This window comes from Mustela putorius, unplaced genomic scaffold, assembly GCF_011764305.1.
Source record: "Mustela putorius furo isolate JIRA1106 unplaced genomic scaffold, ASM1176430v1.1 tig00000174_pilon_pilon_pilon, whole genome shotgun sequence".
Lineage (NCBI taxonomy): Eukaryota > Metazoa > Chordata > Mammalia > Carnivora > Mustelidae > Mustela > Mustela putorius.
In genome coordinates, this window is record NW_025421304.1 from 25,435,006 (window position 1) to 25,456,010 (window position 21,005).

Below are 21,005 nucleotides of genomic sequence, written 5' to 3' on the forward strand. Positions count from 1 at the left end.
GCCATGTAATTTTAATTTTCATCTCTTATTAGGGAAACTAAGCAATTTTTCATACACCTAAGAAGGAATTTTACTTCTTTCTCCATGGACTCTATTTATATCCTTTGCCCCTATTTTAGTTGGGCTCAGTCCATGCTTATTGATTTGTAGAATCTCTTTATATGAGAGAAACCAGCACTTTCCCTGCAATACAGTATGCAAACAATTTCACAGTTTGATGTCTACGTTTTTACTTCATTTATAGTCCATTTAACTAAGTCCATTTTAATGTAAGTGAAGGTATTAATATTTCCTTCTGTGGCTTCTGGGTTTTGAAACTTCAGAATGCCTTATAATGAAAATGTCTTTCTTTGTCTCCAGGGCAACTACTTGCTCTGAACTCTCCCCTCAAAATAAATAAATAAATAAATAAAACAAAACAAAAACCTAGCCATATCTCAAGGTTTGCATTGGGTACAGAAACATATCCACAAATCAATCTTGTTGTTTAGGATAGCAAAATTCCTTAATCAGAGTACTCCAAGCCTGAGTGATCCATTATTAGTGCAGGAGAAAGTTAAAGCCTCAGAGAGGGTAAGCCTTGCCCAAGGTCAAAAGCTAGTTGGCTTCCAAGCCAAAATCAGAGCCCAAGCTTGCGGATTCCCAGCCCAGTGCTGCCCCAACCAACCCGCTGTGACTCCCAGACCAACTGTCGTCCACTTCCTTGGGGGACTCTCCTGGTGAGAACTCTGCTTTTTAATTCTATCTAGGACAAAAAAAGAACAGGTTGACTTTGTAATGTCATCAAATATTAAGCTTGATTTTCCAGCTTCTGACATCCAAATTGCCAGTGAGCTCAAAAGCCCCAGTGGAGGCTGTTGGCTGTGCTGGGAGAATGGGGCTTGAGGCAAGGGTGGAGGAGGGATAGTGCCTCTCAACCACGAGAAGAGAAGAGGAGGGAGCGAGGCAGGGGTTGCAGAGCAGGTGACCGCCAGGAAGCCAGGCACAGGGCAATCACTGAAAAAGATAGATCAGGGTAAGGGTCCTCCATTAAAATTTTAAACCACAGGCACTCCATGACCACGCACACTTGAAATGCGATCCCTGGGAGACAGAAGCCAGGATGCTGTTAAGGTTATTGTGTGAAGTTGCCAAAAACTGAAGACATAATGCATCCCGTGTCCTTTGGAAATTTTGTGCAAGAAAAGTTCTCCATGACATGGAACACACTGTACAAATAGAGGAAGGAAAATAAAGAAAGCTTTCCCAAGCAAAACACCAAAGTGTCCTCATAATATAAGAGGGTAGTTAGAAAAGTCTCTCTGGATTTAGAAAAATGGGCTCCAGCGTTAGAAAAATCCACATTTGGTCTATGGGTTTGTTCACTGGACAGGGAATCACCCCTGGAAACCTTGGTTGCTCCCCTTTGTAAAATGAGGCTAATCGCACTTTTGTCCAAAAGTTGTATTGAGAATTAATAGGAAGTGCCTGGAACAGGACCCGGCGGGGGTGGGGGGCGGTCTTATGAGCTGGTCATGCCTCCTCTCCTTTTAGACTTGAAATGGTCTTTATGATGTTCTATCTCAATGCCTTTGTTTTTCACACAGGAAACTGAGTCCCGGGTGTGCAGTGACTTACCGATGGCCCCCAGCAAGCGAGAGACAAAATTGAATTCAATTCTTCTGATTGTCCCACATCCAGAAACATCTTTTTTCAAAGATCCCCTTCCTGCTTTTCCCTAGAAGGGAAGGAGGAGGGAGGGGAGACAAGTACCACTGCGCACGATATTCAACATCGTTGCTTTCTAAGTGATCCCTAGAAGGGAAGGAGGAGGGAGGGGAGACAAGTACCACTGCGCACGATATTCAACATCGTTGCTTTCTAAGTGATCCCTGTGATCATTTAGAAAGTGATCCCTCCTCCAAGCAGTTTGAGTCCAGTGAGAGGAGGCATAGTAGGATGAGGGACAGAAGGGCCGAGGGAGAGACTCAGAACCGTGGGGAGCCCCACAAGGATTCCCAATCAGATAAAGGTTTGCTTTGACATTGTTTTCGAACAAGTGCAGGAAAGAGACCCCAGACAGCTATGGCCAGACGTGCAGAACCAACAAGGGACAGTAGGAATGCCATAAATCTAGAAGGCACCTCCCAAGAGGAATCCCTGGGTGCAAACAGCATTTGCTTCTGTGCAGAAGGAGTGGAAACCCAGCCTGGCTCCTGACCGTGAGGGACACCAAGGTGGAGCCGTTATCTGAAGCTGAGTAGTGGCCAAGTGTTAGTGTTCTTGTTTCTTTCTATCATCTGTTTGATGGAAATGTTCTTATCTTTGCACTCCCAAATGCAAGTGCAATTTAGCTATTTCCATGTACTTTTGTGGAGCACTGGGGTGCTTCCAATAATATTCCAATATATTTCCAATATTCCAATAATATTTTCTCCTCCAAGAGGCTGAAGGATGGAGTAGAACCGTGTCCCCCAATCCCCCACATCTTGGTTTTACTGCTCTGCCACCTGAGTGGAAATAACACTCTCATGTTTGTCCTCTACTAGTCTCTTGCTCTTACCATGTTTGTGACACCCCTGACGCCAGATGTGGGGCTTTGCCACACATCAGGCGATTCTCCGATCCCAGCTGCGAGTCCTGCAATTCACGTGTCCTGCGTGTCTCCCCCGAGACGGCATCAGGTCCCACAGCCTTAAGACTGACCCCACCTCAGATGCCAATTGCAAGCCCCAAGCTGTCTCTTAGACTTATGACCAACTGGTGAGAAATCAGGGTTCCTGTAAACCCCCCACTCCTTGGGTTTCAGAATTTATCAGAACAGGTCATGGGGCTCGGAGAAACACTTGTGTTTACCAGTCCATCACAAAGGACATGATAAAGGACACAGATGAACATCCAGAGGAAAAGATACAGTCAGTGAATGTATCCTGAGCACAGGAGCCTGAGCCTGGGGCCCCATGTTCATGGAGCTGGGGTGCACCATCCTCCCAGCACATGGGTGTGTGCACCAACCTGGATGCTCTCTGAACCCCTTCCTTTGGAGACTTTTATGGGGGCTTCATCACATCCACATGATCAGTCATTAACTCAATCTCCAGCCCCAAATAAGGATTTGGGGACTGTTGTTCTCTACTTCTGGTTTTGCAGCAGGCATGGTATTAAGCGATAAAATTTTGGTTGGGTACCTCCCAACAGGATTGCAGGACTCTAAATGATGCCCACTTAGTGATGACCACCCACGTCCCACGTAGTGTGTACCTGGGTCTCGCTGTATCCATTGTGTGGGGACAATTGGGATGCTGCCCACTGGTTTTCCCCCTTCCCTGCAAGACTATTTGGAGGCGGGCAGATGCGGCCTGAGCCACCTGTGCTTTCCTAAGCCGAAGCTCCCCAGTGGCCTGTAAACATATGTGTTCTTGTGACCTGGTTCCGAGGCTCTCACCTTCTACCTTCAACCAACTGAATCACCTCAGTCCTGTATCTGGTCTGCTGGACATTGACCATGATAGTGTCTACTGGCAATTGTGGCCAAAAAAATAAATTTTATACATGGATTGAAATGTTTATGGTGCACCTACAAGGTATTTCTGGCATGCTGGGTCCAGAGAGCCATGGAGAAGACCTTCATCCACAGCTCCATGACAGATGGTGTTTTTAACAGCAGTCACAAGCAAATGGGCTGGCTGGGGGGTTGGGGATCCCTTTCCCTGGTTGGGGGCTTAGGGCAGAGTTCATGCTGAAGTGGCCACAGCAGGCTGTAACCCTCCAGAAAAGCCTGTCTGCCCCGGGGATTCTGATGATTTGTAATAAAATTGTGTTTCATTAAAGAAACTATCCAGAGGTTTCCTGTGGGCTGCGTTCTTGCAAACTAAAGGTAATGGAGTTTAAAAAAGAACAACTGTAAGTCACATACCAACAGGAGAAATGAGCTCAAGGCAGCTCCATCTCTTTGGAAGGTCACATGTGGGATGTGGGTCTTGCTCAGGCCAGATTCTCTCTTTGCCCCAAATCATGGGTCCCCACTGAAAACAGCTCTGGTGCTGGTGATCTTTGACTCTGACCCTATCTCTCATCTTTAAAACACGTTAAGTCTGTAAGGAGACCAGTGTCCCAATTTGCCTAGCACTTGGGGGATAGGGAAGCTTGGTTCCCAGGGCATAGGACTTCATTGCTAAAATCTGGAAACTTCTGGACAAAATGGGACAAGTGGGCCAGCTTTGGGGCTTCCCACAATCCCTGATGATGTCAACATCCTGGGATTATTTTGACTAACTCTAATATTCTTAAGAATTACTGAACTGAGGGTACCTGGGTGGCTTAGCCGTTTAGACATTCGACTCTTGGTTTCAGCTCAGGTCATGATCTCAGGGTCGTGGGATCAAGCCCCACATTGGGCTCCTTGTTCAGCAGGAAGACTGCGGGAGAGTCTCTCTCTCTCTCCTTCTGCCCCTTCCCACCATTTCTCATAAATAAATAAATCTTAAAAAAAAAAAAAAAAAAAAGAATTTCTTAACTGAAAGAACCCTTGAGCCCATGACCAATATGTCACGAACCAGCAGAGCTTCCAGAACTCAGTAACGACTCTGAAATTCCCGGCCCCTTCCCATGTCGCCTCTGGCTGGTCTGAAACTTTGCAGTCCTGTGCTGATAAGTCTCCAGAATGCTACCACCTGCAACTCTCACTCCAAACCCAAAGGTTGTCAAATTTCTCTGTTTCAGGTGAAGATACAGATACCCCAAGCAGGTGCATGATTAGCTGAGGCCACAAGGGTATTAACTAAGTGAGCCTAGACTCCACCCTACGTCCTCTATCCTAAGCCCAGTGGCTCCTTGGCCAAACCAGGCTGCTGTGCGTCCCACAAACACACCCCAGTATAAGCCCGTCCCTCCAATGTATCTGGGCTTCTCCCTACCTAGAAGCACCGGCTCACTGCCTGCTTCTTTCCTCCGGAGCACCCCCACTTCCTGTGTGCCCCCTCACAACTCCATGGGCACCTCCTTACCCACGGGAGTGAAGGGCGGGGGGAGGCCCAGCAACCCCATGTCCAGTTATCAGTGTCACCCCACATCAGGAACCCCAGGCCCTCCCTGGGCCGTCAGGAACTCAGTTCGTGCTCCCCTCTTCACACCCAAAAACTGCCCAGGAGAAAAGGAAGGGCCTGGAAAGGCAGGAAGACAAGGTTAAGGGCAAGCCGCACCACACCGTCTCAGTCCGCGGCTCCAGGAGCAGAAATCCTGGCAGCTACACATCCGCTGAGACCCAAACTGGGCGAGAGAAACCTGGAACTCCAGCCACGAGGGACGGAAACCCAGGAGGGGCCGGGTCTGGGAGGAGGCGGCAGCGTGTGATTTTTAATTTACTTTTTCTTGCCCTGAGACAAAAATTAATTTGACTTGGGAAAAAAAAAAATAAGGTAACTTTTTCCTTGACTTTTGAAAGTAAAATTTCTTCAACTCCTTTTCCACTTAACAGAACATTTCCTTAACTTCTAAGACATGATGTTAATATGCGCCAAAGATGAGGAATTCCCCGAGCTCGGCTCACATATCACTGAACTGATTTTTTTCTTAATTTCCTAGTAATACTGACTGGGCTATGCTAACAGGAGAGTTAACTGCTAATTTTGCTACAGGGAAGATAATAACAGGAAATGATCTTTAATAATGAATTAAACAGACTCCTTGGGTTCTGATTCCTTTTATTAGATAAGGTCAGTGGCATTTTAAATGAGCAAATCTATCATAGGCTGGCAACAAGATACAGAGAAAATTGTCAAGTTGACTTACAGAGTAAGATGTGAGCTCTGCAGAGCCGATGGTGAGAAATGTGATATAGCAGTCAGAGGAAGAGCTTTCGACTCAGCACTGGACACTAAGCCCCGCTAGCTGTGCTTCTCCTTGAGCTGTTCATGGGGATAATAATCCCCACCTTCGGGAGCCTCACGATCATTCCTGAGTGACAGCATGGAAAGCCTAGCTCAGGGCCCAGTACAAGGTAGGTGCCCCTGTGAACCGCTACACAGCATTTGCCGTTAGGTAGAGAATACAGTTCACAGACCCATTCCCTGTGCATTCTGTCATTCAGCTTCAGAAAAACCTTCCTGCGAATCCACCACCCAGACACGCAGTCCGCCTCATTTCAGGACAAGGAAGGTCAAATTATCACCCAGGGTGATCCGTTTAGCCAGAGAGAGGATCGGGAGCCTAAGGCAGATCCGATTCCAAATTATCTCATCTGTGTGGTTCTCCTTCCAACTACTCATCTTCACTTTGGTTTAATCATGCAGATTTCCTAGTAAAAAGTTTTTTGAGGGGTACCTGGGTGGCGCACGCGGTGGGGTAAGGGGTCAACTCTTGGTGTCATAATCTCAGAATCCTGAGATCAAGCCCTGCAACCGGTTCTGCGCTCAGCACGGAGCCTGCTTGAGAGTCTCCCTCTCCTTCACCCTCTGCCCGTCCTGCTCATGCTCTCTCTAATAAATAAATAAAACTTAAAAAAAAAAATGTTTCTTCAGGACATATCACCAACCAGCATTTATTTATTAGCTGTATACAGTTCTACTCTATTAATACTATGCATCATTCTATTATACTCTGTTCTACTCTATTAAAATTATAACACACACATATGTAGTCACACACAAAAATAGAAGAAACAGATACAAACAAAGCATAAGCTGAAGTTCTCGTGTTTTCTAACAGGAAGAGGGAAACCGTATGAAAGCATAAAGTTGATCCAAGATCAAAATGGCTGCACAACACTTTGGCGAAGCCCGATTTTAAAGTATACTTTTTGCTCTCTTCTGCAAACTTCCCCTTCTCCCTTCTTCTTAGCCTTCTCTATCAGGAGCCTAGGACCACCCTAAGGACAGGATGAAGGATGCTCGTAGCACACACACAACTCCTGTCAAAACCGGCAAGATCCTGTATCTCCCTATTAAACACCCCCTCCCCCAGCCGCTTCCCACCCCCCCCCCCCCGGCTCAGATGTCTGAAGGCCACAGCCCACTGCTGCCTCGTGTGCCCCGAAAGCAATAAAGCTATTGCTCCTCTTTATCCCCGACTCTGTCTTCGGTGTTATAGTGTGGCTAAGAAGCAGGGAGGTCGGCGTCCAGCAACAAGAGGGAGATGTGTCTAAGCTGGAGGGAAGGGGACAGCCAGTGTGAGGTCGTGGACTTCGGCACTGCCTCGGGGCTGGGGATAGCCAGTCCTGCCTCGGGGCTGCATCAAAGCGGGAGAGCCGTGGAGACTTACTGCAGCTTGGCTCAAGGTCACGCAGAGCTCACCTCTCCGGGCTCCCTGCCCAGTCCCCCCTCCACTGTATGCAGTGGACTTGGTGCTGATGCCAACAAGCTTCAGGGAGCCACTGAGGGGGTTTGAGAGTCACCGAGCAAGATGCAGCCTGCTTCTGAAGGCTTACCCTCAGGAACTTGCTCAGGCCACTAGTCCCGTGCCAGCCAAAGCACTGGCTCACTCTTCGCCAAAACCCAGGCGTGGAGCTTCCGGTTTCCAAAAGTTTCCAAAGCGGGGGATGTAATTACAATGTTTCAAAGCAAACAAACACCCAAGTGGGAGGAAAACATATTTATTTGACTAATTAGAGGGAATTCACAGAGAGGATGTACAATAACATCGTCCTTTTTCTTTCTTTCTTTTTTTTTTTTTTTTAGTAATCCTAATTGACATTTTCTTTTGACATTTTATTAGTAGCTCATTTTTGTTTTTATTGTGCTCTCAACAAGGTACCAAGCTAAAGCGTCATCCTCTCTGGCAATAAACAAGTGGGAATCACGCATCACACAAATAGCAGTGGCTCGGGGAGCCCCAGATGCAGAGTCCGTGTTATCAGCCCGCAGCAGTGAGGGAAGGACAGCGAAGTGATTATCATGCATGGGGGGGGGGGGAAGCCTGCCAACTTGCCACAGGGCTGCTGAGCGCCCCGGTTCTGCTCCACCCAGCTCCTAAAGGGGCCGCTGTCAGCATTGGCCCCTACACCCCGAAGACCAAGGACACGCAATTCTGTAGCCATCTGGTACCTCCCACCCCTGCCACACGCTGCTGTTCCAAGAAAGAGCCAAGAAGTATGGTCTCAATTCAACACAGTTAACCCATGTTCTCAGAGAACCGAGAACGTGGCCAGCTAAAGCGCCACACACACACAACACGGCTGGCTGAAAGAGCGATTTGGAATGCGACAGACCTGGGCTCAGGGCACTAAGTTCCCATTTTCCATCCATAAGTGGAGATTAAATACCAACCTCATGGTCTGTATTGAGAATTAAGTCAGAAAATTACATAAAGCATTTTACACAATGTCTGATGTATTCATGGGTCCCCAGAAGACTGTTGCGGGCCGATGGAAAATACAATTATCGTAGCTCAGGGAACTTCACACCAGGACACAGTGGGTACATAACCAGTCCCCTGTCGGACTCCATAAAAACCCAGTGCTGGAGAGTGAGGCAGAAACAGAAATCACTGTAATATATGGCAGGCTCCAACAGGTTGGGCAATGGGGAGCCACTGAAGTTCTTTGAGCAGAGGAAGGCCAGTAAGAGCTGTACTAGGCAGAGAACCAATACAGCCAGTGGCAGCTGAGCACTTAAAACGTGGCTAGTCTCGACTAAGCTGTTGCCGAATGCATGAAGTACACACTGGATTTCCACTTGATACAATAAAAATAATATAAAAGTACTCATTAATATTTTTCACACTGATTACATGTTAAAATGATAGCATTTTGAATATACTAGGTTAAATAAAATATGTTATTAAAATAGAGTTTACCAACTTCCTTTGTGGCTCCTAGAACATTTAAAGCCGCATACGTGACTCCTATCATGTTTCTGTTGGACGGTACTGCCCGGGAGTGTTTGCCGGACGCAGCAGAGCGAAAAGCAGCTGCAGGCAGCAACATCTGGGCCATTTCATTCCAGCCAAAGTGCTCATGTCCTCTCAGCCTGGCCCTGACTCTCCTGCTGCCAGTTCATGGAGTAATTAAAATGCCTTGAAGCAAAAAGCCCAGCCCTTGAGTGTGCTTGACGGAGCTCAGAGTTTTGCAAAGCTATTTCAGCAGGGAACATCTGGGCGGTGTTCTCGAACCTCCCGCATTATCCAGAGTAGGGATCAAGCGCCAAAGTGCCTGGCTCTCAGCCCCATGATCTGGGGGCCATAGCTGACGCCCAGCAGCAGCCATTTCACAGGTAAATTAAAAAGCAACCAGTATTTTCCTCTCCAACTGGTACCAAATGGATTGTTTTTCTGTGAGTACTTCTCTTGCAGAGTTCTCCAAAGCTTGCAAGATTTATCCCAACAGATCCCGTGAATGGTGCTCCCAGGGACAGAGAATGGACAAAGTGGATATTGCTTCACTGTATTCAGCCTTGGTCTGCAAGCTCCAGGCTCAGACTTAAAATTAAAACAATAATGCCACTGACCTTCTGGATGGGGACCTTGAACCTATGGCCCCACTTTTCTCCCTCAGCAGAATCTGGAAGCTGGGTTGCATGTTCTAGAACATTCGGGGGGGGGGCATTTAAGTACATGTGCTTTGCTTTCAGTGCATCTCCCTTCAAGCGCTGGCCCTGCCACCTGCCGGCTGTACTGTATAGCCAGTCTGAGCCTCTGTTTTCTTTTTTATCAAGCAGGAATGGGTGCTATAGCAATCTCGTGGGATGATGGGAGGGAGATACACAGTACAATGATTGGCATCTATCTAGTAAGTACCAAATAAAGTCATCTACCAAACACACTTCAGGCTTTGCTGTGGAAACGTTAGTCCAGGCCTCAGAAGGCCTTGGTCAGCACCGGAGTTTGACAGCTCTTCCAGCTGCTAACTCACCTGGAGGGATTCTGATGCTTCTTCCAGGACAGAGGGTCTGCGCTCAGTAGAGGCAGGGGAAGAAGGGGTAAAAGGGTCTCTCTTTGGAAACTCCTGTCCCAGTGAGCATAACTGACACTGGAGATCAGGAAATCTGGATAGGATCTGAAATAGGCACAACAGGGGACCCTGATGCTCATCCACTGTGGTAGACAGAATCCAAGAGGGTCCTGTGACTTCCCCATACCGTGGATACTCCCTCCCCTTCAGTAAGGGCAGAAACCATGAATATGACGGGGCATCACTCCCCTGATTGGGTTACATTATATGGCAAAGGTGAAAAGATGCTGCACGTATAAATAAGGTTCCCAGTATGTTAGCTCTGAGTTAATCATAAGGAAGAAATTTCTTGGTGGGCCTGGCATAATCAGGTGAGTGCTTTTACAAGCACACAGAGGTCAGAGATGGAAGAAGTCAGAAGATTGTATCCTGCTGGCCTGGAAGAACCACTCGGCTATGCTTGTTATGTTAGGCAAGGACCTGAGGGCGATCTGTAGGAGATAAGAACAGTCTCTTGCCACAGCCAGCCAACAAGTTAACAGGGACCTGAGTCCTATGGCCAAAGGAAATGAATTCTGCCAAGCACCAGTATACTTGCAAGAGGTCCACAAGGCTTAGATAAGAATGTAGCCCCAACTGACACCTTGACTTCAGCCCTGTGAGTCCCTGAGCAGAAAACCCTGCTAACCCAAACCCAGACTCCTGCCCCACAGAAAGTGTGAGATAGAAAAGGTATGTTGTCTTAAACCACTGAATGTGTAGTGCTTAGTTACCAAGAGAGAGAAGACTAATACAGCCTACCAGCCCATGCTGGGCTCCATTCCACCACCCCACTTGGGTCACAGAGAACCTGTTTGTCCAACCCTGTTGGCCTAAAGCAATCCGCTGAATCCCATCCTGGACATGGGACCCAACTGGCCCAGTCACAGTGCAGCCCAGGACATCCGTTTGGTGGTTGGAGAAAGGGAATCTCTCTCCTCTGAGTAGTACAAGGCGGGAGGGAGTGAACAGCGACAGCCCACGAGGAAGAAGGCTGGCCTAGAAGCAGACACGTGGAGAGGGTGACCCCACAACCTCCCGGGCTTGGGGTGCACACTGCATGTTAGGCCCATCCAACTTCGGACTCTCCAGACACACGAACCAATAAACTCCCTCTCTCCCCTGTATTGCTTCAGCCATTTTACATTGATTTTTCTCCTCAAACCCTGCAACAAAAAACCTTCTCCCTGGCACAAGAGGGTGTGAGCATCCTCCGTGCAGGGTCTGACTGGACCCAAAGCTTCCTCCCAGCTGCCTCATGAAGCCCAACACGAATAATAATGCCTCGTGCTCCACTGACTGAGGGCTTATTACAGGCCAGGAAGTGCATTTCTGGAAGGCAGCGGTAAGGTGGCATCTAAGTCCCTATCTTGTGCGCGTCAGGGTCTAGTGGGGCTACAAATGAGCCAACAGCAATTGCCAGTTGCACACAGGGTACAGGGCACAGGCACTATGGCCAAATGGCTGAAAGTCAAAATTAGCACCTAGACCCTGCTGAAGCCAAACGACACCATCACGGAACTCACTTCTGGAATAAAAGAACAATTCCGGCATCTTTTTTTTTTTAAGATTTTTATTTATTTATTTGACAGACAGAGATCACAAGTAGGCAGAGAGAGGAGGGGAAGCAGGCTCCCCACCGAGCAGAGAGGCCGATGCGGGGCTCGATCCCAGGACCCTGAGATCATGACTTGAGCCAAAGGCAGAGGCTTTAACCCACTGAGCCACCCAGCCGCCCCCAATTCCGGAATCTTATTTTAAAAATTCATTATTTTACACTTTTCTCATTTATGTTTTAATACTCATGTTTTGAATATTCAAATGTCTATGGGGAGGAACAACAATTCCTCAGGACCGTCAGAGGTCAGGTGGCCCCATGACCTCTTAGCTCACATCTGTGGTATTAAATTCTACTTCTCCACCAAGGTCAAGGGGAGAAGCCAGATTTGGGGGGCTGCCTCATCTTCTGCTTTTTCTTTTTCTTTTTTTTTTTTTTAAAGATTTTATTTATTTGACAGACAGAGATCACAATTAGGCAGAGAGGCAGGCAGAGAGAGAGGAGGAAGCAGGCTCCCCACAGAGCAGAGAGCCCGATGCGGGACTCGATCCCAGGACCCTGGGATCATGACCTGAGCCGAAGGCAGAGTCTTTAACCCACTGAGCCACCCAGGCGCCCCTGCTTTTTCTTTATACTCTATAGTTTTTTTATTTCATGTGAATTATATTCATCATGAATGCTGGACACAATTTTGGAGGCTTTCCTCCTATTTGGAGGTAGCAAAGGTGACAAATATTCCCAAATATTTTCTGGAAACTCTCGTGACCCATATAGAATCCCTAAGTAAAATTAAACAACTAACAATTACATGTAGTTATTAAAGTTTATTCTGTATAATGTTATGAATGCAGGTACACTAACAACTCTACAAATACTGCAATTGTGTGATATAATATAATTTCTATTATTCTGTTCTGTATTATTATTTAAATTTCATAAGCATTAGGTGGCTCAGAAAGGAAATAATATTCTTCCTAAAGTCACCTAGCTACGACTGCCAATATTTGTATTAACTGTTACTCTATCTCCCCATTTGTCAACTGGAAATATGTTAAGATGATTTAGTAAATAAAATTCACTTTCATCACCAAAATTATTGCAGCACTTTACTCTTATGATCACTTATACTTCAAACAATTGATAAGATTTCAAAATAGAAACAAAAAAAGTGACCCTGTAATACTTCAAGAGTGCTTACCTATATCTGAAAGTGAATATTTAGATATTAACAATAAATACAAAAGATATATATCATCCTATTATTACTTAATTGCTACATAAACTAGATATAATGATAACCTAGGCATCGATCAACGATGATTCACAGTTTCAGCTTCCAAAAGTGACATTGAACTAGACATCAGGGTGTGCAGCCATCCAAAGCTGAGCACCAAGGGCAAAGCCAAACATTTGTGGTAAATAGAAATCACTTGAATGGAATTAACGCAGAGCAGGAGTCCTATGTACGGCGCGGAGCTGATTCTGTATGTCAACCTGACTGGGGCCTCTATCCTGGGTGTGTCTCTGAGGGCACTTCTGGGTAAGATTGACATCTGAATCACTAAAACTGAGTAAAGCAAAGCACTCTAATCCAATCCCTTGAAGACCTGAATAAAACCAAAAGGTGAAAGAAGGGAGAATTCTTCCTCTTGCTCCTGCCTGTGGGCTCAGACCCAGGACGCAGCTACCCTGTTGGCTCTCCTGGGTCTCCAGCGGGCCAACTGCAGGTCTTGGGACTTCTCAGCCTCCAAAATCACATGAGCCATTTCTTCATTTCATGTATTTTTTATTTTATTTATGATACTAAAACACACACACACACACACACATATATATATATATACACACATATATATATACACACATATATATATGTTTGGTATATGTGTATATGTACACACCCATACATATGTGTATGGTATATATATATACATGTGTATATATAAATTGCATCAAATAAAAAATTGTGCTATTGGTTCTATTTCTCTGGAGAGCCCAGACTAATACAACAAGTGGTAGAACAGTTGGTAAGCCACCAGGAGACACTGATGCCATCCAGGGGTTACAAAAGTGCTGGAAACTGCTCCCTAGGCTGGAGGGAAGGAGAGAAGAGCTGATGTCCCTGGTGGCTGGGGTGACCCGGTGCAAGCTGGAACCTGAGTGGACAGCCATGGCAGGAGCTGGGGCCACCAAGGAGACACAGCCATTGCCTGAGAACCCCTCAGAGACATAGGAAGGAGGAAAGCTACTCTTGCTTCTCCCTTCCTCCCACCTGGCAATCTGCTAAGAGTGCTTCCGTTGGTCACCCACCACCCTGACTTACAGAGTGCACTGAGGAAGGGTGAGAAAGGGCCTGATGACTACAAACAGGCCAGAACCAACACATGCCCAATAGAGTTTCTTATCCTCACGGCAACTGGAAACAGCTCATTCGTGATCGCAGAGTAACTACAGTTCAGAGAGGTGAAGTCACTCTCCTAAGGTCACACAGCTATTAGACAGCAAGGTTCAACATTACAGCAACACGAAGACCTTAAAATGGACTATCAGACATCCCTTCTCTTCTTCAAAGTACTTTTCCAACGGCCTTAGTACCCAAGTCCTCTCTCCTCTGGTGCTAAAAATCTTGTTCATTTCTTATACAGAAACATACTATTTGCTTCACTACCTCCTTCAAACCATATCCATGGAGACTCAACTTCACCCAAAGGGGACCCTCAAGGATTTTCCTATGCAAAAGAATCTCTTCTCTAAAAGAAACTTTGGTCCTTGGTGTCAAAATCATTTATTTGCCCTTCTTTATGAACAAGACCCATCTGAAGTGTTCTGCCATTAAAAATGATGGAAAAACCGATGCGACAGACAATCCTCAGACCTCTTTCCAATCCTTATAATGTGGTTCTAAGAAGTCCAAGAGGGAGGAATGTCCCAAGCCCGTCTCCAAGAAGGACTCCTATACGTGGAGGTCAGAGGACAGAGGAGTGTTTGTGTCTTTCATCAGAGCTACCGAACCTGCCTCATTCCTTCCCAGGAGGTGACGAACAGCCAGGACGACCTCTACTAGGTCACCCATGGATCCCCCACCCAGCTCCCAACCCAGGAGAAGGGCAGTCAGGACCCTGGGGACCCAGCCAGACACTTCCCTGTACCGTCTCCTCCTCATTTTCTCTTCTCTATTATAAAGTAACACAGCAATTTCTATAAAGAATTTAGAAAATTCCGAAACAAAATGACCTCTAGTCCCACCACACAGAGACGACTAGTTTTACAGATGTTTTCTTTTCTAGCCTTTTTTTCTATACACAACAGACATCTTCCCCTGTGAACAGACTGGTAGACAGTTAGAAGCCATTGGGGCTCAAGAACCCTCAAGGCATGAGGGCCAGTAAGTTTTGGCTCCCCATCCTCTGGGGCTGCCGCATCTCCATCTGTACCACGGTCATTATTCTGATAGCAAACCCACTCCCCAAAGTTGCTGGAAGGATTAAGTGCATCACTCCCTGCAAAGCCTTAGAGAAGTACCAGGCCCACCATAAGCTCTATTCTCATGATTATTGCCTTTCAATGGCAGCAAAAATGCACATGAGCACCATTTGAATGGGTGCATACCATTCCATTAAACGGACGCTTGCGGATGGGTAATGTAAGTTACTTCACTGCTTCTCTACTGTGGGATCCTGAGGGTCTTTCCAAAGTTTTGCTACTCCGCCCAATGATAAAATCACACATAAATCTTTGTGCCTCTGTTGATTTCGCTGACTTCCATCCTAGTAGAATAATTGCTCCATCAAAGGGTAGGAGCTTGCTTAAATCTCAAAGTGTGATGCCAAATCACTCTTCAGAGACATTGTGCTATTCTTATTCCATGGGGTGGGGTGAGAGGGAACCCTGCAGCCCAGGGAATTATCAAACAGTTGTTTCATTGTTGTTAGTTTTGAATCAGTGCCAAGCAGATGGGCAAGAAATGGTATCTTGTCATCTTAGTTGATATGTTTTCACTTTGGCTACCTCGGTGAAGACCTTCTGTCCCATTTCTCAGCCCCCCCACCACCACCCATGTCTTCTCCTCCCATATATCCAGCACAGATAAAACATCAGTCCCCCCAGCCATCGGCTGAGATGTTTAAGAACAGCGGCTCCCAGGGGCCCAAGATCACCGAACACGCCTGAAGCATGGCCATCCTGACTGCTCTCGGAACTTGTCAATAGAAGAAGCAGAAATCAGAAGGAAGATGACCAACAGGTCTCTAAAGTATCTGGAAGAAAATCTCCTAGGACCAAAGCTCAAGATATCCCCAGACCAGTAGCCATGAGGTATGTGTTTCACCCAGAGGAAGGGCACACATCACCGGGAAGATATGGGTGGACAGGAAGTCTGATGAACGCTTAACAGCCACTGGAGAAGAGGAATCTGTAGAAGCGACTCCCGGGGAAGAGGGAAAGTTGCCAGCTGGGGCCGTTGGGCTCCCTTGAGGCCGCCTGGATGACTACTCAGCAAACACCAATGGGAAAAACTACCTTTTCAAAACTGTGGCTATGATTAAGAGACTATCCCTGCTAGGGCTGAGACAACAACCATGAAGCACGCCCTAGGTAACAGGGACTCTTGACAAATGTTTACAGAATAAATAAATCAACAGTGTAGGGAAAATTGGTTTGGGATTTGTCAAAACTTCTGATTGAACTGAACTCTCTTGTCAAGACTTAAGAGATCATTAATGGATGCAAAAATCATTATGTTTTAACTGGATGTTACGTGCAAGGCACTCGGACACACAGAGACAACAGAGAAAAGAATGAACGGGCCCTGCCCTCAAACTGCTCCAAGGGCAGGGCTGCATGCGGGTAACCACGCGCCCTCGGGTTTGAGTCTCAGCTCCCCAGTTCAATAGCTGAGGTGTGTTGACTGGAGAGTCTTGAAGCCTTAGTCTTCTCATCTGTGAAATGGGGCACTAACAACCCCCACCTTCCAGGGCCGTATGAGATCAAAGACATGACACTTGCAACATGGCTGGCAGGAAACAGACAGTAAGTGGCAGGTGCTGTTATTTTATTTTTATCAAGAAGGAAGAGAAGAGGCTCCTGCTCTAATCAGGGCACCAGCCCCAGGGAATGTGGGAAGGAAAACCAAGGGCAGGCTTCGCTGGCGACTGCACTTGGAGTCCATTCCGTTGTCTTTCATCTTACTTTCATCTGCAGAGACCCTACCTCCAGTAAGGTCATACTCACAAGGGCCAGGATTAGGATGTGAACTTCTCTTTGTGAGGGACACAATTCAGCCCCAACAAGCAGGAACAGGCTTTCCTGTAGTATCTGCACGATTCACTCACTCTTTGGTTTCAGTCGAGGCTCTGCTCAATCACCTTCCCGGACGGGCATTTGGACCCACCGCACCCGAGAGAGCCCTCCGCACGCCATGCCCTACCTTTCCTTACTCTTCCCCCACAGAGCTCGTCCTGTCCTGCTCTGGTGTGTATTTTATTGTTCGTTGTTATCTCTCCCACCGCAACATAAATTCCCTGAGGGTAGGGACCGGTCTGGCATACAGCTGGCACTCAGTAAATGTTGGTGCAATGACTTGAGACAGTGAGTGACGGTTGTCTAGTCTAGTTGCTCTGTTGGGGGGCACAAGGCAACACCCACGCTGTCGCCAAAGAGTCTTCATTTTAGGTGAATGTCCCCCAGAAAGGCCCATATCCTAATCCTCAGAACCTGCAAACCTCACATGGAAAAAGGACTTTGCAGATGGGATTAAATTAAGGGCTCGTGGGAGATTGTCCTGGATTATCAGTCTGGTCCAATGTGTTCACAAGAGTCCATATAAAGGGGAGGTGAGAGGGCCAGAGACAGAGAAGATGTGACAGGGGAAGCAGAGGCTGGACTCCTATGTTTTGAAGATGGAGGAAGGGCACATAAGCCAAGGAATGCAGACTCCTCTAGAAGCTGGGAAAACCAAGGGAAGACCTTCCCCCTGCAGCCTCCAGAAGGAACGCGGCTCTGCCAGCAAGTTAGTGTTTGCCCCGTGAGAGCCATGTCAGACTTCTGGCCTCAGACCTGCAATAAAATTGTAATTCTCTGTTGTGTGAAACCACGCATGGTGTGGTGATGTGCTACAGCAGAGAGAGGGAACTAACAGGGACACCCCGTTGGAACCCCCCGGAGCAGCCCCTCCTCAGCTGCAGTTCGGCTAGGCAGCAAGGATTTGCAGGGGAGGACCTGAGGCTGGAAAAGTCAGGGAACTCGTCCCAGGTCATACAGCTGGGGAGAGGCTAATCCGGGATCTGAGCCCGATTTCTCTGCCTCTGAAGTCCTTGACTTTGTCCCAGAACGAGTATGGAAAGTGTGCACGGCTGTGCAGCTTGGCATGGCTGAGAGATGCTCCCAGCTTTGCCCCCACTCCCACCAGCCACCCTGCAGTCCACACAGCTTCTGTGTCTAAATGGCTCGCCCTGGCAGAAATACATTTTGATGGGTATTTGTGGACACATCTGGTCGTGGTGCCATCCAGAATGTAGCCTGATTGTTCAGACAGCGAGGACAGCAGCTGGTGGGACGTGCCCAGCATCTTCAGAAGGGACATTTCACAGATCCAAGCTCCATGAGGAGCCCCAGAGCCCAGGAGGGGCTACAACAGAGGGGGACGGACAGGAAGCCCCCGGAGCTCACGTGCTACAGAGCATCCTCCTGCCCACGGCGACCCTGGGTCTCACAACCACTTGTGGGAGTTCTTCTCGCCCCATTTTACTGACCAGGAGACGGAGCTGGAGGAGGCTGCTAAACGTGCTCAGAGTCTCACAGGGAGGAGGAAGAACTGGGCTTTGCCTCCGGAACCTGAGTAATTCAAAGACTGTCCCTTCCTGGCCCCAGAAGTCCCACATCCAAGACTGTGCAGACAGAGGCAAGCCTCCAGAGCGTTTCCAAGCTGGACCACTCGGCCCCCCCAGCTGTAGTCACGGCCATTCCATCACTGCCTCCCCACATATCTCTAATGGCCCCTGGCAGGTTTCCCAAGATGGTCATGAAAAGAGACCGAATCCCAGCTTCGTACACCTCCCTTTCCTCTCTCTCTCTCTCTCACACACACACACACACACAAATATCTGGACACAAATGCACACACCTATATACACCCTAACTCTTACATACTGACATTCAGAGACACACACCCACTTACACAGATACATTCATGCACACATGCACCGAGATTTCCACATGCACACACATACACACAAGTACACATACACGCATGTAAACACACATTCCTACCCTCAAAGACACTCACCGCATGCACACGTGTGTACCTACACACACAAGACACATATGCATCAATGCTGAGACGTATGCACACATTCTCACCCTCATAGACACACACAGACACACACCAGGGCATATGCACTCACACACGCATGCACACATTCCCCAACACAAACACACAAACACACTCGCAGCTGGGCCATGGCTGCCATTCCTGCTACTCACCTGCTTATTTATTCAGGAAGACGAAACAGCCCTGGCCCCGTGCAGATTCCCCTGGCAGAAAGACAGACTAATAAAATCCTCCGCTTAACATATCTAATCCAGCCTCCCCACCCATCGATTCCTCTCTGAGGCTGCCATCAAGCTGTCTGTTCTGCCAGACGGGTTTCTGATCTTAGAGAAATCACAGGATTACTCATCTGGCCTTACACGTGCCCCGTTCACCCCAAATGGGGCTCTCCTGGGCCTGACACTCCCTCTTTGAGCCCTTCTTGAGTGCGGCAGCTTCTCTCCTCCATTAGCAGGACAAGGAATGGAAGGGCTGTATGCACCAAGGCCAGGAAGGGCTCCAGCGCTCTCCAGCTGCAAGCATGACCCCAGGGCCCTTGGTTCTCCTTCTGTGACATGGGGATAAAGAGGCCTGCCCCTAGGGACAGAGAGGAAGAATGAGGCGGAGATCCACTGGAGTCCAGAGAGCAGGATAGAAAATGCCAAAAAGCAAGTGGAGAAGGTTCCAGAAAAGGTGTGGAGGCAGAGGCAAGACAGGGAAACATGTGCTGGCTGAATTTAGTTCTGCATCTGGTCAGCTTTTCTAGAGCTGAGCACTTCCCAGGCAGTTCTGAAAACATGTTAAAGACCCTTTTCAGGGCCCTGGTTTCAGCCACTCTGGGGCTCACTGTCACCTCTTGGTGGCTCCTGTTTCTAGGACCCACCAATATGAATTCTGCACATACACGGAAACTAGTATTTTTTTAATAGAGTAAAATTAAGGATTTTATTTATTTATTTATATATTAAGGATTTTATTTATTTATTTATTTATTAAGGATTTTATTTATTTACTGGACAGACAAAGATCACAAGTAGGCAGAGGCAGGCAGAGAGTGGAAGAAGCAGGCTCCCTGCTGAGCAGAGAGCCCAATGCGGGGCTCCATCCCAGGACCCTGAGATCATGACTTGAGCTGAAGGCAGAGGCTTAACCCACTAAGCCACCCACGTGCCCCAGAAACTAGTATTTTTAAGTTAAACCATGCAATATGTATCTGCCAACAAGGTGAAATTTTGCAGCTCTGCACCCTCATGAGACATAGTAACATGATGAAGCTTAAAATCAATGTCCAACGAGCAGCCCATAGAGCACCAGGCAGATGGCCATGGCTTCTGGAAGGAGCTGGGGGTGGAAGAAGATGGATCTGAGCTCTGAGCCCTGCTCTGCCACCTACCCACTAGTTGAGACACCTTCAACAAGTATCTTAAGCTGCCAGAAGCTTGGTTTTTCTCATCTACTAAGTGGGACAGCTCCCAGCTCAGGCCAGAGGCGCAAGTCCGAAATCGAGGTGTGGGCAGGGTCATGATCCCTCTGAAGGCTCCAGGGTTGAAGCTCTGTGCGCCTCCGGCCCAGCCTTCTCTGCTCTCCTTGTGTCTGTATCTCCTCCTTTTCTGTTTCTCATAAGGATTCTTGTCACTGAACTTGGGGCTCGCCTGGATCAGCCAGGATGATCTTACCCTGAGATCTTTACCTTAATTACATCTACAAAGACCCTTCTTCCAAATAAGGTCACATTCTTAGGTTCCAGAGCTTAGGACACAGACATATCTTTTGGGGGCCACTAGCGCCAGTCCACTGGAGGACAATTTAGAGAGATGCAGGCAGGCTTAAGGCAGACCGACAGGGAGGGCAGACTCATTAGCACCTGTAAGCCTCAGGGGACAGGGGAGAGGGAGGGATTGGACTGCAGAAGCACAGTGAGCTGCCTGCCTGGCTCAGCTGCCCCTAAGCTCCAGCTCAGCAGGAAGGGAACAGCGGAGGAACATCAGACGCTCCCTTCTGTCCCTGGCGCCCTGTGCTGCCCCCCACATTTTAGCCAGTGGCCGGGTGGGGGCACCCCCGACCACTGGCTAAAATGAACCTGAAGGCATAGAGAGGGGGAGCCCAGGTGATGTAGCCATAGCAGACACACAGCAGGGTGAAGAATTCTCTAGAAGGACAGACATGAATATCCCGCACACCCATTTCTTGCTTCAAAGTCCTCTGGCGTAAACGGTCTCCTGAACAAGCATCTCATCACA